General features: G+C 25.5%; 1 long non-coding RNA gene across 1 annotated transcript; it reads left to right on the top strand.

Annotated features, from left to right (window-relative positions):
• The first annotated feature begins 4,556 nt into the window (after window positions 1-4,556).
• Window positions 4,557-6,599, top strand: LOC111614956. The gene is made up of 2 exons (XR_002755012.1): window positions 4,557-4,697; window positions 6,531-6,599. It is a non-coding gene; the product is annotated as an uncharacterized LOC111614956 (long non-coding RNA).
• The last annotated feature ends 9,718 nt before the right edge of the window (window positions 6,600-16,317 follow it).

The following is a 16,317-nucleotide window of genomic DNA, read 5'->3' as shown; positions in this document are numbered from 1 at the left end:
ACACGTTTCTGGAATTTTTCCTTATTTAAATCGTTATTACATGCATTTTTCTTGTTATTAAGTATTCTAGCAATGAGATTAATCTGTCAAAATTTATTGAATATTTCATTGATGAGATGAATTTAGCTGATTTACTAATTACGGTACTTTAAGGATGAATGGTATATAACTGGATTTATTTAGCTGATGAGAATATATTCTGAATTCATGGAATATCTGATGAATCTGGATAGGTGCTCCTCATCAGTGGAATATTTAATAGATAAGTCTAATAATAGATAGACTAGTTTATTTAACAAATTAAATTTTTAGTGATATGAGGACTATTTGTATTTATTAAGTATTTTACTGATGTGAAGAGCAATCAATTTGGATTTATCGGCTAATCTAAAGACGAGGATGACATGTTTATTTTAAATGAAGCATTCAAATGATGAGGAGAATCTACATGGAATTACTAATTATTCTATTGCTGATGATCATCTATCTGGGATTAGTAAGGATGCTAATATTGGGATGAAAGTAATTGGAAGGATTCCATTATTAAAGAGAACCTAGTTGAAGGATTTCATCGTTGAGGAGAACCTAACTAGAAAGTTTTTACCTTTGAAAAGAACTTACTTGAAATTATGAAGTATTCCATCAAAGAACAGATTGTTTTAAGTATTTCATTGACAGGAGAAGATAGCTATAATTATTAAGTACCTCAGTAAATTTTTAATTATTCCATTGACGAGAAGAAGCCATCTAGTACATGTACTAACGAGGAGAACCCATCTGGTTCACTAAGCATTCCACTAATGAGAAGAATACATCTAGTTCACTGTTTATACTGTTGATGAGGAAAATCCATTTGTATCTACCAGTTATTCTTCTGAGGACAATCTATTTGGCTTAGTATTTTTGTGGCGAAATCAATTTAGATTCACCTCCCATAGTTAGTTAGCGGCGAGGAAAATCTATTAGGATTCATTTGATATATCAGTGACGAGAAGAATGTAAACAAGTAATGAAGACGTAGAACATTATTTAATCTTATACTTATACAGCAGAATGTTTATATGTCTGTCCTCTATACACTTCTAAATCCCTCTGACAGATTTGCACCAATTTTTTCATACTCTCTCTCTCTCTAGGACCCTGACGAAAATATAAGTTACCATAAGCTTGTTAAGAATTGTTGTTATTAATGTTTATACTACAAATTTAATTAAGTAAATAACAATTTAATATAAATTACTTTATTATTTCAATTACATTTATTTAGTTTCGAATTTTTAATTTTCATTCATTCGGATTTGACACGTAAACATGTAAAAAGTTGTGAGCATATACATCATCTAAAATATTATTTTAGGGTATTTTAATTACTTTTTAAAGCTTTTTTTAAAATATTAATAGAGTAAAGCGATATTTATCTATTATTTTTTGATTTATTATTACTATGATATTTGTTTTATATTATTTTAAATGTATCTCGAGGTTTTAATATAGTGAAAATAGTGTAAATCGATGCACTTTATAATAAATAAATTTCCTGCAATTTCTTTCAGTTTTAAGAAAATGTAAAGGAAAATTATATGAAATTCATTTCTTATAAATTACGTGTAAAAATATAACATAACGTAACGTGGATTGTGTATGAAAATGTGACTTCATATACCAAAGATCATGTATACAAATGTGATTAGATATAATGTAGATCATGAGTGGAATGGTCACTTAATATAACATGAATCATCTATGTGTAAAAATATATTAGAATTAAACGCAATTTCGTATGAAAATATTTTAAAATTTTTGTACTCGAACTGTGTATTTCTTAAGAAAATTCCTCCTTCTATAAAAGAGAAATGTCTGATTTACTTGCAAGATTTGCAATATCCTAAGATTCTACGCAAAAAACGATATTTGTATGAAAATTATGTGAAGAAAATCAACATTTCATAAGACTGAAATATTCAGGAAAATTTCAGGAAGATATGTAGATTCTATATAAGGATATCAATGCTCGTAAAACACAGATTTTATGTAAGATAAATTAAAAATCAGTGAAAAAACAAAATATGTCTTGGCATACTTTCTATATTGCCAGCTTATCTCTATGATATTTTATGTATTATCCCATAGAAAATTTTCCATAAAAACTATATTTTTTGAATATATTAAACATTAGTAATGAAGTAAATTTCGTCGAAAGGGAAGATGTATTTATATATTTTTTCCCGATATATACTTTTTATCATTTATCTTCGGGGGTGATATTGATGATTGTGTACACATAAGAGATTTCAGCATGACGCATCTCTCTTCTCTGCATTCGAAAAGCATCTGTATTCCGCCATTTTATTTTGCTAAACTTCTTTCCAACAAGCTTCTACGTGAATAATGAAGTGAGAAATTACAGAATTATTTATGTTATTTTCTTATATTTTCTATTTTTCAACTTAATTTATCAACTCAGTAAGAATAATTGATGCGCAAAATACAATTTCTCTGTTTGTATTTATGTCTAATGCCTTAAGGTAGAAGATACTGTAAAAAATAATTTACATTAGAGTTTCTCAACCGGTTGTTCGCGAACCATATTAGTAATTAATACGAATCTTTCGGTACGAAAACATTGTCACCATTAAGAACGGGTCAGAAAACAATGATAAAAAACGTTAAATTCTCTTACTTTTTAAATTATATATATAAATTTCTAAGCAAAGATATTATATTTTGTTTAATTTCAGATGTTATGATAAGAAGAAGAGCTAAAATCATCTACTAATCATGTGAAATTTCCAAGTGAAAACTCATCAGACTATAGAAAAGTCAGTGAAAAACTATAAAATTTTATGTTTCTATGTCATTTTAAAATATGTATGTGCACCCCGATGTCTTATTAGACGTTTTGCCAGTGGTGGGTACAGTGTTGGGGTTGACGTGCATATGCTGGTGGTGGGCCATGTACAAGCGCAGGAAACACCTAAACGATGCAACACACTCGGTTTGTCTGGTGCCGGTGGCCGGTGATGAAGGAGAGAGGAGGAGAAACGATGGAGATATGTGTACTGCGGATGGTGATAGTGGTTACAGTGGTGACATTGAAGATCAGGATGTGGACGTTTAATTTATTTCAACAATGTAACGAACATTAGAAAATACAAAAGAGAAAAAATAAAACTATTTATCGTATACTTAATTTTTGTTAAACATATTTAAGAAATAAATTAAAATTAAACGCAATTTTTATTGGCGTAATCGGAAAATATTCGCAATTCGTGCATTTGTAATGAAGTTTCCTTGGAGAAAATAAAAGGATTTCTGCAAAAAATTTCCCGAATAAAAACTCCAAAGCAAATGATAAAGTAAAGAACTGTATTATTCTGAAATGTCAGCACAAAATGTGACCAAAGAAATCCCTTTTCGAATCGAAATTCTCATCACGTTTCTTATAGAAACAGTTCTTTATCTGCAATGTGACGAAACGTGTAAAGTCAAACAATCGTTGTAATGAACTCTTATTATAGAAAACGGGATGAAAAAATAATGTTTTCATAAAATAAAATCGGAAAATCATCAATATTTTACATTTAAAACACACACACAGGGCACTAAAGTATAAAATTAAACGTGTAAAACACTGTAAAACAATTACACACATTCTGCATCACGTATCTGATAATGTGTAAACGTTAAAGATATTTATTAATTTCATGTAAAAAATAAGTTACTAAAATATTAAATTTTTGCTTTCTGAAGGCTTTCGAAAGTCATATTTTATTCATAAAAAGGATATTAAATTCGAGAGGAGTATCTAAAAAAAGCGGATGGATACTGGTAATATAAGCAATTAAATTACACGGAATTAATTAAAGTCAACATTAATTAAGAATAATAATAATATTAAAGATAATTTTTTGCAAGATTAAATATTACAAATTTCATTAAAAAATCTTCGCCATTTTTCATTAGCTGTTTACGTACGTTTTATTTATTTAAAAAAAAATGTAAACGTAATAAAAGTATAAATTACGTGAATATGAAGAGATTTCTGTGATTAACTTGAAATCTCTGGCCGAAATTGTTAATTACAATCGAAATGACGTTAATTGTAATTAAAATTGTTAATTACAATTAAAATTGTTGATTTCAATTAAATGTAGTTAATTACAATCGAAACGTTGTTAATTTCCGTGGAATATAGTTAATTACAATTAAGAATATGATCGGTTAGTAAATTACAATTAAAAATATGATTAATTAGTAAATTATAATTAACGAGTCACGTTTCAAATAATTACTTTCAGTCTAGTTTCTGACGAGTTAGAAAACAAAAGCGTGGTTTAAAAAACCGTAAAAACTAATTTTAAAACTTCATTAAAACTCGAAATTTTATTAATATTAAAACACGTTTAAATCCACGCGCTGGTTTAAATAACATTAATAAAGGCTGCAGATTCTTGTAAATTTTTTTCCCCTTTCTTATTTTTAATTTACGAAGTGTGTTACACAAAATTTTGCAACGCACCTCTGAGGTCATCTGGTCTCTCTCTCGCTTCCAATTGTGCAGTACTTCACCCGATGACGTCACGCAAGCTGGCTCGTGTCACCATAGCAACTACAGACGAAGAGGAAAGAGGTCGTGTTACACATCAGTGTGTATGTGGAAGTGCAGAATCAACAACATATCAATGGAAGAACACCCGGTAAGACATTCATTTACATTATGTTACGCTTCTAGAATACCGAAAAAATAATTACGATTTTGGTCGGTAAAGTAAATTTAATCGATGCGACTTTAATTACGTAAATCAAAGTCTTGTTAATTACAATTAAAATATTGACAGGCGCTTGATTACAAGGTTATTAGTACATTACGAGTAAACTAAACAGGAGCATCTGTTTATTATATACACGATACTCGGTGTTAAGACGTAACTGTATGAATTCGCGCTAATTAATTATAATTAACTAAGTTTATAATGAATAATATAAGCCATTAAAGCCGCGAAAGTGTAGCGAAGAAAATTGCAATTTGTTTTGTTTTTTTGCTCAACAAGCAATTAATGCAATAAATAAAAATCTGAAGGGAAAAAAATCTGGTAGTAGTTATGGTTGAATTAGAAGAAATTACTCGTAAAATCGATAATAATCTTTATATATTTTTTGTTCTTTTAGTTTATTTCGTGTTATAAAGCTACGAAAGGTGACTTAAAAGGTCACTATTGTAGAATAAACGATTTAATAATATAACTTTTATATAGGTTATTGATTTAAAAAGTTAAAATCTTGAATCATGATGTAAATTATTTTTTTAAAAAATATGAAAATTCACTGTTATAACAGTTTTTTTTATAGTTTTAAATTAAAAAAAAAGACAAGTAGTGACATGTCTCATATGGAAAATTCATCGAGTTTGGTTAATTAGTAATTAAATAAATATGTTTATCAATTGTACTTAAACCTTTTACTTATTAATTTAACGAAAATTCTTTAGATTTTATATTAATTGCTTTGCTGATATATTATAAATAATAAAGGATATAAATTAATTATAAGGTAAATATTTATTTTTGTATATTTTCTCTTCGTAAGTAGCTTTTGTAATGTCTTTTGTCTTATTACTCGTTTCAATAAAATATTTAATTACTAATTAATTACTAAATTGTATTTATTACAATTAATTGTAATTAACATATACATAAATACTCCTTTGTATATTTTTCTCTTCGTACCGTCAGTTTTGTATGCTTTTCATTACTCGTTTATTTCACTATAAAATTAATTAGTTTACTAATTTTAAATTAGTGAATTTTCTGATTTAGATTCGAAATTAATTAATCTACCAATAAGTTATATATATTATAACTAAAGGAGTATATAAATTAATTTAAAGATAAATGAAAGAATATTTTGTGTACATTTATCTTTCCAAATCTGCAGTAACAGCGGAGTCACTTTTCTAATGATTTATCTCGCTAAAATTCTTAAAATCAGTTATTTTGCTAATGACTAAGAGAATATAAATTAATTTTAAAGTAAATATTAGTTCTTGTACGTAGTTTTTCTCTTTATACTTGCAAGAAGCTCGCTGCTATACATGCAAAATATCAAGCAGGAATACTTGCTAGCCTTGTAGAGTATCTTTCCAGCAATTTATTTGGCTTAAATTCTTAAAATTAGTTAATTTATTAATGAATTATAATTAAAAATGTATATAAAGGTAAATAATTTGTGTGTATTTCCTTCCATACTCGTAACTGCATCATTGTAAAGTTACTGAATATCTTTAAAATTAGTTATTTTACTAATTTTAAATTATCCAATTTACTAATAAAGCGTATATATTATAATTAATTAAGTACATAAATTAAATTAAAGCTAAATGTATATTTTTACATATGTATTTCTCTTTCTATAATCTGTATCATGAACTGTACTTTTATTTTAATGTTAAATTATTTATGTATAAGTTATATTATTCATTTTAATGTATATTTTTCTTCTAATAACTGTAGTTTAATGTATGTGTTTTCCAGGATCCCTCAAGCTACATAAAAGTCTTTCTTTGAATTGTGTGTTCCTTTCACCAAGAATATAAACTTTAAAAAAAAAAATACCATGGATACTACAAATAATTCTATTAATGGATTGATTGTTGGAGTTGTTGTAGCTTTGATGCTCACAGCAATTTTAGGAGGGTTATTTTTCTTTATATCATGTTGTTGTGCATTCGCCGAAGACAATGTTGAGAAACTAAAAAAGAAATTTGCTCCAACTCCTGTTAACAAAAAAGACAATCAAGTTTACATAATTAATGTTCACGACCCTAAATTAAAAAGTTAACTTTTGCGTGACGATCTCGACATATTTATTAATTTTATTAATTTTTTTTTTTTCCGTGAAATTTTGTCAACTCAATTTACTCTACCTCGTCTTTTGTTGTTGGTTTTGCATACTGTGATCTACAATTAATTATAATTAATTAATATTTTTATGTTTTAGTTAATACTTGTAAAGTAGAATTTTTGCAGTAGAATGTTTTTAACTTATTACTTAAAAATAGAAAATAGTATTAATAATAATAATAATAATAATAATAATAATAATAATGTAGTAAAATTTCCACTCAGAATATTTTATATTTATTTCATAAAAATGAGATTTAATGTAGTTTATGAATAGTTTGTTAACGTTTTAATTGTAATTATTTATGTAATCAGATGTTGTCACGTAGAAAAATGGTTAATTTTTATTGTGAGAATTATTAATTTATCTTATTTTGTATGTGTAATATTGTTGAATCGATGATTTAGTAAAGGAAGTGACGCTCTTCCTGATGCCTTGATGTTGGTGAAATCAATTAAATGATAATTTATTTTGTTTACTGAATTTAAATTTAAAATGTTCCTATAATTAACATTAAATTATAAATATATCTGACTTAATTTCAAGCTTAATATTGTATAAAAGTTTTAGAAATTAAAAAAAAAATTAACCTCCTTTAACAAGCAAACATTTTCATCATAATTGTCTTAAAACATCTTCTTTGATTAATTTTCTAACCTAAAATATCAGTTTTTCTCTAATATTAAAAAGAATACATATTAATAAACGTAAATTAAGGCGTAAAAGCATAAAATTTTTCATTAAAAGATAAAACTTCCTCTCATATAAATCATCAATTCAATGACTAATTAAAAATATTTAAATATGAAAGAGAACTTAATTTATTCTTAATATACTGTTTGTTTACAATTTATGTAAATGAAAATAATTAAATTATATGAAATAGTGTTCCCTTTTATATAAATAAATATATTGTGCAGTTATAATAATTGTTTTTTCTTGCATAAGAATTATGCTGTTGTTAATTCAGTCTCATCCTTTCTGTTGTTTAACAACTTACAAATTACCATAACGATCATGGCCATAAAAAATGCAGCAAAAACTAATGATATAGCAAATATTATCTCAACCATGTTCACTAGGGACTGTGCTTGATTGTTATCCTTCCTGTAAACATAAAATTGGAAGTAAAATATGTATAAAAACATCTAAAGAACATGAGAAATATCTATTTTAAGAGTAGCTTAATTGAAGTAGAAAGATTTAATCTTTAAGAAAGACTTTTTCTAAAAATAATGTTTGAGTGTATGATATTTAGTTATACATACATATACAAATATGGATAATATAAACATACTTCATTTTTTATTTGCTTGAAACTATTTTTAAATATCTTTACTGTGTAAAATAATGTATAAAAAATGAAAAATAATTAACTTTACATCAATAAATCATACAAAAGTGGGTTGTAAAATCAACATTTTTCAATTTTAATTTCTATAAATTAATTTTCTACTTTATGCACAAGCATCTAACTACAGATTTTTACCTATTTACTTAATAAAAATATAAATTTAAAGTTTAAATTCTTCATTTTTTAAAAATTAATTTAAACAATAAATTAACAATTTAATAGCTAATCAGTGTAGTTTTTAATAATGTTTTTAAATAATTGAATTTTTAAAACATGAGTTGTTATAGTTAATTAGCACAAAACATTTAATTTATTATTATATTTAAAGGTTGAGATTTTATGTTATAAAAGTTAATTCTGGCTGTAGACATGTTAAAAGTATTTATCATGCATAAAAGTAAATTGCACAATTGGTTATTTTAAATTAGTAAGCTGATTTTCTATAATTTTTGCTAAATTTCTTAATATATTATGCAAGGGTTTAGTACATGATATCCTGTTTAATTTTTTAGATCATAAAACTGTTCAACAGGGGAGTTATGACTTCAAATATTCCAGTTTTACGTGCATTTTTGCAGGTTCTTTAGGAGCTAAATTTATCATAAAGTTAAGAAAAAATGTGCAAAAATTTAATTTTACTGTTTATATAAGCCTACATCTATCTTCCATACGGGTTACAAAATATCAAATTATATAAGAAAAAATATATATTAATTTCCTGCAGGTCATGCTGAGATAAAATGTATTTTTGAAAGATCAATTTTAATTCTATAAGTATTGAATTAATTGCAAATTACATGTTTACTTACATTGAAAAGTGGACTGATTGTGTGCATTGTTGTGTAAGAATTAACTTACAGAAATTCAATTATGAAAATATCCATCAAATAAATAAAAAATACAGTAGATTTGTACTTATTTATTAATACTTACTTATGTAAAAAATTTCCTGCGATTACTACAACAGGCCTCGATAATATGCTTAGATGATGATGATGATGATGCTGAGGATGTACACAAATATATGAGATATTTTTGAAGTGGAGATGTACCACTACCTATTGTTAATGTGACGTTGTATATATATATACAGGTATATATAATATATATTACAGTACATAAATACAAGATCACAGCAGGAATTCTTTACGTCATGCTGAAATTTTGTAATATTTAACAATATTATACGCTTATAAAAATTAAGATATCCTGTTTACTTAAATATAAAACAGTAAGATTAATGAATTTTAGAGGAAGTTTACTGTATTGTGTTACTTTTTTTCTTGTTGATTTTATCAATTTACCACGATTTACATATTTAAAATTACGAAAAGTTAATTAAGTTATTCAACCAGAGACTTTGAAAATTTCATTAAAAATTTTTCTAAGTTTTAAAATTGAATATTGGAGAAAGCATTCAATCGAAGTAAAGTCAAACCCTTTACTTCTTTCTAAAAAATTTTACAGTCTCACGACTCGTAAAGTTCGAAAAAATATTGAACACTTCACAATAGAACAAATGTTGAAGTTGACTTTAAAAAGAAGAGATAAAATATTAGGTTTTTTTTTTTTTTTTTCAACAGAAAACTTCGAGAGATCAATGACCTTAAGAGACGACTTTATAGTTACTAAAATAGTCTTTTTGGAACCGTAACAAATTGCGAAAGAAAGTAAAATTAGTAATTTCTCAATGAAAAAATATAAATTCCTGTATGGTTTATACATAAACGTACACGTGTAGTTACGTAAAGAGTGGTTGAAAAGTCAGTTAACCGCATTATTTACAGGTAATTCAGCAATTTTTGAGTTTACTAAATCGTTTTGTGACTTTTTATATTAAACAGTTTTTGTAAGCATTTTTTACTAGGCGGTAGTTTAGTTATTATAACGGTTAACTGATTTTTGGGCCACCTTGTATGTATGTATGTGTGTGTGTGTGTGTGTGTGTAAACAGAAATATCACAAACAATGATTGAATATTAATATCTAGGTCAATGATATTCAAATGAGAGTAGGAATGACATTGAAAGTGTATTAATTTTTTTTTTTAACTAAAATAAATATAGTATAGGTTATATATAATGATTAAAACTATATGAAAAGTTACTTTAAACATTTAACTAGAAATTATTATAAAATTTAACTAAAATATAGTTTAAAAAAACACTTGAAAAATTATTGTTTAATTAGCCATTTTTAATTATATTAATATAATATAGTTTTACTTTTAACTTATTAATTATGCAAAATTATTATAAAACTAATCAGTTTTTATAGTTTATTATATAAAAAGCAATAAATATAATTAAATAAATATATTTGTAGTCGAACTTCTGAACAACGATCACTGACAAGAATACAAAAATGGCCGTCGGTTACAGGTGGCCGTTCGAATTACATTTACTTTCTTGTAAAATATTTATTACCTAAAATGTAGTTGGTTAAGTTTTTTTAGAAATGTTAATGTAATTAATTTTGTTAAAAACAACGCTAATAACATAAAGGTAACAAATTAATTTTAGAAAATGTGAATTAAATAATTAAATTTTTAAAAAAACTTCATCTTTATAAGATTAAAAATCAATTCATTCACAATACTATTTAATATTTTCTTTAAAAAGGAGGATATAAATTACAAAATTTATAGTTAAATTTATTTTTGAATAGAATTTAATTGCTTAGAATTAATAGTTTAAAGAATATTTTTTTGACATATAAATCTTTCGAGAATACAGTAGAGCGTCGTTTATCCGAACGTCGGTTATCCGAAAGAATTCCAGTCGGCCTAAAGTATAATTTTTATTTGTTTTTATATTTTTCAATGTATTTATTTCGTTTGTAAAACATAAAGAAATCATTTTTAACGATACAATAGTCACGATTATTATTTTAAAAAGTTTACGTTAGGCTTAACATCGACGAAAATTCAACGCGAAGCGACACGCAACGGAGAAAAATTTCAACACGGGATAGGTTAATATATTTTTAAGCACATAATCGGTTATCCGAAAAATAAGTTATCCGAACAATCCCAGTCCCCAATTGATTCGGATAAGCGAAGCTCTACTGTATTAGAATCATCTTTCTTACTAAAATATATAATTCAATTTTTTCTTCTTTACCTTATTTTTTGTCTACATTTCTTGCTGATATTTATTTGTTTTACGTACGCTTTTACCTGATTATATTTCCTGTATATTTGCTGATTATGTTGAGTGTTTTACAGATAATTTTTCCTAAATTTTGCTTGTAATTTTCACTATAGTTTTGCTGATAATTTAAAAGTTTAAATTACAATTTACACGGTAAAATTACAAATTAAAAAAGAAAAGAATAGTTTATGTTATATAAAACTTACAAAAACCTCAAAAATTAATCTTGTTTACCAGAAAATACAACTACATATTTCTTCTGCTTCTGTTCTTGTTTTTTTTTTTTTTAAATTTGAATTTTCTATTTTATTAAAAGAAGATTTTTAATCAAAGCAATAAGGTTAGCAAAGCGTGGATAAATTGAAACTAAAACAATCTCAGTAATTTGAATAACAATTTCCTTAATTTAAACCGAAACGTTTCGTACTTTTATTAGATTTAATCTAAACCACTTCATTTACAAAGACTTTAGAAAACAGGAATTTTAAAATTGTAATCTTATAAAGTTTTAACAATTTAATCCCATTGCAAGTTTTCAATAAATATTTTAATGTTGTTGAAAACATTTATTACAAACTTTTAATCATTTTTTACTAATTTTTTCTGCGTTTTTTTCCTAATTTATAAGTGTAAACGTGTGTTCAGATTGCAAGACGTTGAGGATTCATCCGAAGATATTCATGATGAAATTTTAATGGTCTTACTTTAATTACTTTGCAATTATTGTTGGAGAAAGGAAATTAAAAAAAAAAATTATTATTGGTAATTTTTAAAAATGATTTTTACAAGTTACTTTTACAAATTATCATTATTTAAAGTTATAAAAAGAGATAAAAATCTATTAAATTTTATTATTAGATGTTCATCATTTTTATAGTTTTACACATTAAAACTGTTTACATATTTATCAGTAATTATCATTAAGATTTCTGAATAAATTTAAAATATTTTGGTAACTTTTTTTCTTCCTTCAAGACGTTCAGAAGCGATATTTATTGCAGTAGATCATAATGCATAAGGCTTCTTTTTACTAAAAAATTCTAACAATATTTTCTTTTGTATTTTGATTTTATTAGTTACAAACTTTTATTTATGATTCATACAAGTCAACTTCAGACTTCATAAATTTTTGTTAGAGTACTTGGTCGCTTTTTTTAAGTGAAATTCTGTACATGGATAAAGAAGATGAACTTAAGGAAAATACATTGATGCAGGGTTGTGTAGAGTTACAAGAGATTTTTTTTTATAAGAAAAAATTGATTTAAAATTTTTTCGGGAATAAATTCACAAAAAACTTTCAAAAATAAAGGTATTAAAATCGGAATTCCAAAGTTTTATGAGGAATAAAGCGATAGATAAAGAATTTTACAAGGATATTGAACTTCACATACAAGGATTATAGAAGATATTACACCAACATGTCAAAGACATTATATGAGAATAGTGTTCAAGAAAAATCTTATTGTAGTGCTTTTTAATGTTCGAATAGTTTAATATAATCCTACTGTATCCTTAATGTTTACGACGATGTTATTCTAGCATAATATTTCTTATACATTTTATAATTCCACTAACGTATAAGGATGCTATATATGTCAGGATCCTTAGAATATTGATGATAATATGAGGATATTTTTAAAAATATAAAAGAAAATGTAGATAATTAATGTAGTAAAACAGTCCATATTAATTATATAATTCTAGTTCAGTAACATCAGTTATAATGTAGCAGCATGAAGATATTGTTTAAGTAATAAAGTGTAGTAAAATATAAATTAAGCATTGTAATTATATTTGTAATTATAATGTTCCTGATGCAGAATAATTTTGAATATGTAATTAAAATCATGTTTAAATAAGGAGGAAAATGAAGTAATTGGGTAATATACAAGATGAAAGGAATACAAAGATATTGATTTTAAATATGATCATTTAAGCATATGATTAAAAAAATTCGTTAGTAATACATAAAATACCAACAAAAATCAAAAATAATTTATCTTATATTATGATTTATATTATATATCATATTAATTTCACGCCAATTGGTCGAGAAATTTGAAATAATGAAAATGGGCGTTTATTTTTCCACCATCGACCAATTATCGTTGAGATAATCATGTTTCTAACCAATCAACTTTAAGTAAAAATCGTAAAAATACATTTAACCGTTTTATCATAAATTTGGGAGAGAACCTCCTATATTTTGATTAAATATTTTTATGTAATATCTGAAAATTAAAAAATTCTGTTTGAGTAAACTATAAAGTTTAAAAGAGCAAACTTATATTTGAAATAAATATAATTGAATAAATACTTTCCAGTCTGTTATAGAATATAAGGGAAAGTATAATAATAGGTCAACTTTTAACCCCTGTTTTTTTGCATTTTTCGGCATTTTGAAACTCTAGAAGCCCAAAATGTAGTATACAAAACATTTAATTACAGGTTTGCTGTATTCTTAAGCGTTTGTATAAAACAAGTATGTATATAAAAAAGTTTGTGTGTACACGTGCGTGTATTGGCGCCTATTTTGCATTATATCTCAGGACTGAATAAACCTAAGTTTTTGAAACTTAGCAGAATTATTTCTATATATGAGGCGTTTATACTATTAAATTTCGACGGTTAAAGGTCAAGGGGATGAGGAGACGTAAATGATTGTGTCCTATCTTAATGAAAGTTTTAGTCGTTATTGACATTTACAATTTTTTAAAAACCCCTCCACTTCAAAACTAAAGGTTTTTATAATAATAATTAATAATATAAAAATTATGATTAAAAATTGCAGCCTGGCATTATGACAATGTCACAATAATATACATTATTATTATTTTTTTCTACAGGCACGGAATACAAATTATTAAGATGTGAGTTTATGTTACATAAGAAAATTAAATAAAAATTCTTTGAGAAAAATCATTAAAAATTAACTATAATTACTTTATCATGAAAATATACTAATTAAATTGTAAAAAAATATAATAAATTCACTTGTAAACGAAACAATATTAATAAATTCATTAGTAAAGTATAAAATAAATATTATAAAAAATTTATAAGTTAATTACTTATAAAAATCACAAGGAAAAATATAATTTATGTAATGTTATTAAAGATCAATTAATGTATTTTATTCAGGAATTTTAATTATAATAAAACTCATAATCAATTAACTGTGATTTAATTTTAATTAAAAGAGTTCAGAAAGAAGACGAATAATAAATTTTAATTAAAAATTGGAAGAAAATGGAGTCGTACTTTAATCTTTAATTAGAATTAAAAATTTAATTATCATCGTTACTTTTTTTGATAATTGAATATTTTTCAACTTTAAGCTTTTGAAGTGGGCCGCTGTATCCCGAACAAACTGAAGGAATAATGAAGAGGTATTGAGAAGAGGAAGAGAAAGAAAGACTAATGGCAATAATTAATTAGAATGGAAGGAATAACTCGATTGGGTATCTTTTGAGACGTTCATACTTGACATTTCTTGAAGGTGAAGGAAAACCAGGAAGAGGAAGGTCTAGAACAGGATGCTCGGATGCGGAAGAAAACTTACTGTGTGATCAAACAGCCGGCTATGGAAAGAAAATGTTAGGAAAGTAACATGCTGCCTACTAAATCAATGGTTGCAGGAGAAAGAGAGGGATATATATATATATATAAACTAGTTTTGTGGAAGACTACAGCTGCTCACTTAACCAAGTGTTGAGGAGAGAGAGAGAGAGAGAAAGATAAACTATTTTTATAGAAAAATAATTGTAATTCAGACAAAATACGTAATGCTGTGTGAGTAGACAACACGTTATACGTAAGCAATACGTGATTAAATATCATTTATATTGTTGGTCGTTGGATGCATGAAAGATCCGGAATTGATATTTATTATTGGAAAGTAATAAGGCTGAAGTATGTTAAAATAGAGAAAAAAAGGATAAAATATTAGTAGGATGAAATATGTTGGAAACATAATTCTGACATTACAAGTTTTATTGGTTCACTCATTACAGCTATTAGAGTTTTAATGGGATTATTATGAATAATTTATGATTTACATCACTTATAATGCTGTTCTACTTTACCGAATTATAAATAATTTAATTAAAAATACATTTAATGTCATAAACCACTAAATATCATTAATGAAATTTGTTATTCTTTATTTAAAAAACAGGAACTATAATGGAAAATTCAGCTTTAATATTGTTTATAGTCATTGTTAGATAATGCAGACATAATTCTTTGTTAAATTTAAATTAACTTCTTTTCCTGCTTTTACTTTCCCGGCTGTTACATATACATAACAAGGAAAAGTGTAGGAATCGTGTCGAATTTGACCCTCCGAGCTTGTTTCAAATCTCCACGTTTTGAGACCTCCCGAACCCAAAAATGTATAAAAAAGGCAAGTGGATGTTTGTGTGTGTGTGTGTGTGTATGTTGGCATCTATTTCGCTTAATATCTCAGGATAGAGTAAAGATTAAAAAATGAAATTTGGCACGGTGGCTTATATATCAGGAATATTGATGATATTAAATTTTGGTGGTGAAAGGTCGAGAGAGTGGGGAGATAGAGGGAAGTCATATATCTCGAGACGAGTAAGACTTAATGAAGATTTTATTTATTATTAACATTCTCACCCCTACCCTCAAAATTAAGCTTTTTGTTATTTTATAGTAATTAAAAATATAAAAAGTTTTTTCTAACAAAATCTGATAACAGATGACGTTACACACAATTTTAGTTTTTTGCTTAATGATGTAATAGATTTTTTTAAATAAACACTCATAACAGCCGGCAAAGTTATACAACTCTCGTTGTTAGATTTTTTTAGCATTGTTATAAAAATTAATAAGTTATATATATCTGTATGGAATATATATACGTCTCTTATTATCATAATCATACAG

Source organism: Centruroides sculpturatus, unplaced genomic scaffold (assembly GCF_000671375.1).
Source record: "Centruroides sculpturatus isolate CEXI.00-Female unplaced genomic scaffold, Cexi_2.0 scaffold1434, whole genome shotgun sequence".
In the NCBI taxonomy this organism is placed as follows: Eukaryota; Metazoa; Arthropoda; class Arachnida; order Scorpiones; family Buthidae; genus Centruroides; species Centruroides sculpturatus.
This window is presented reverse-complemented; position numbering and strand designations above follow the sequence as displayed.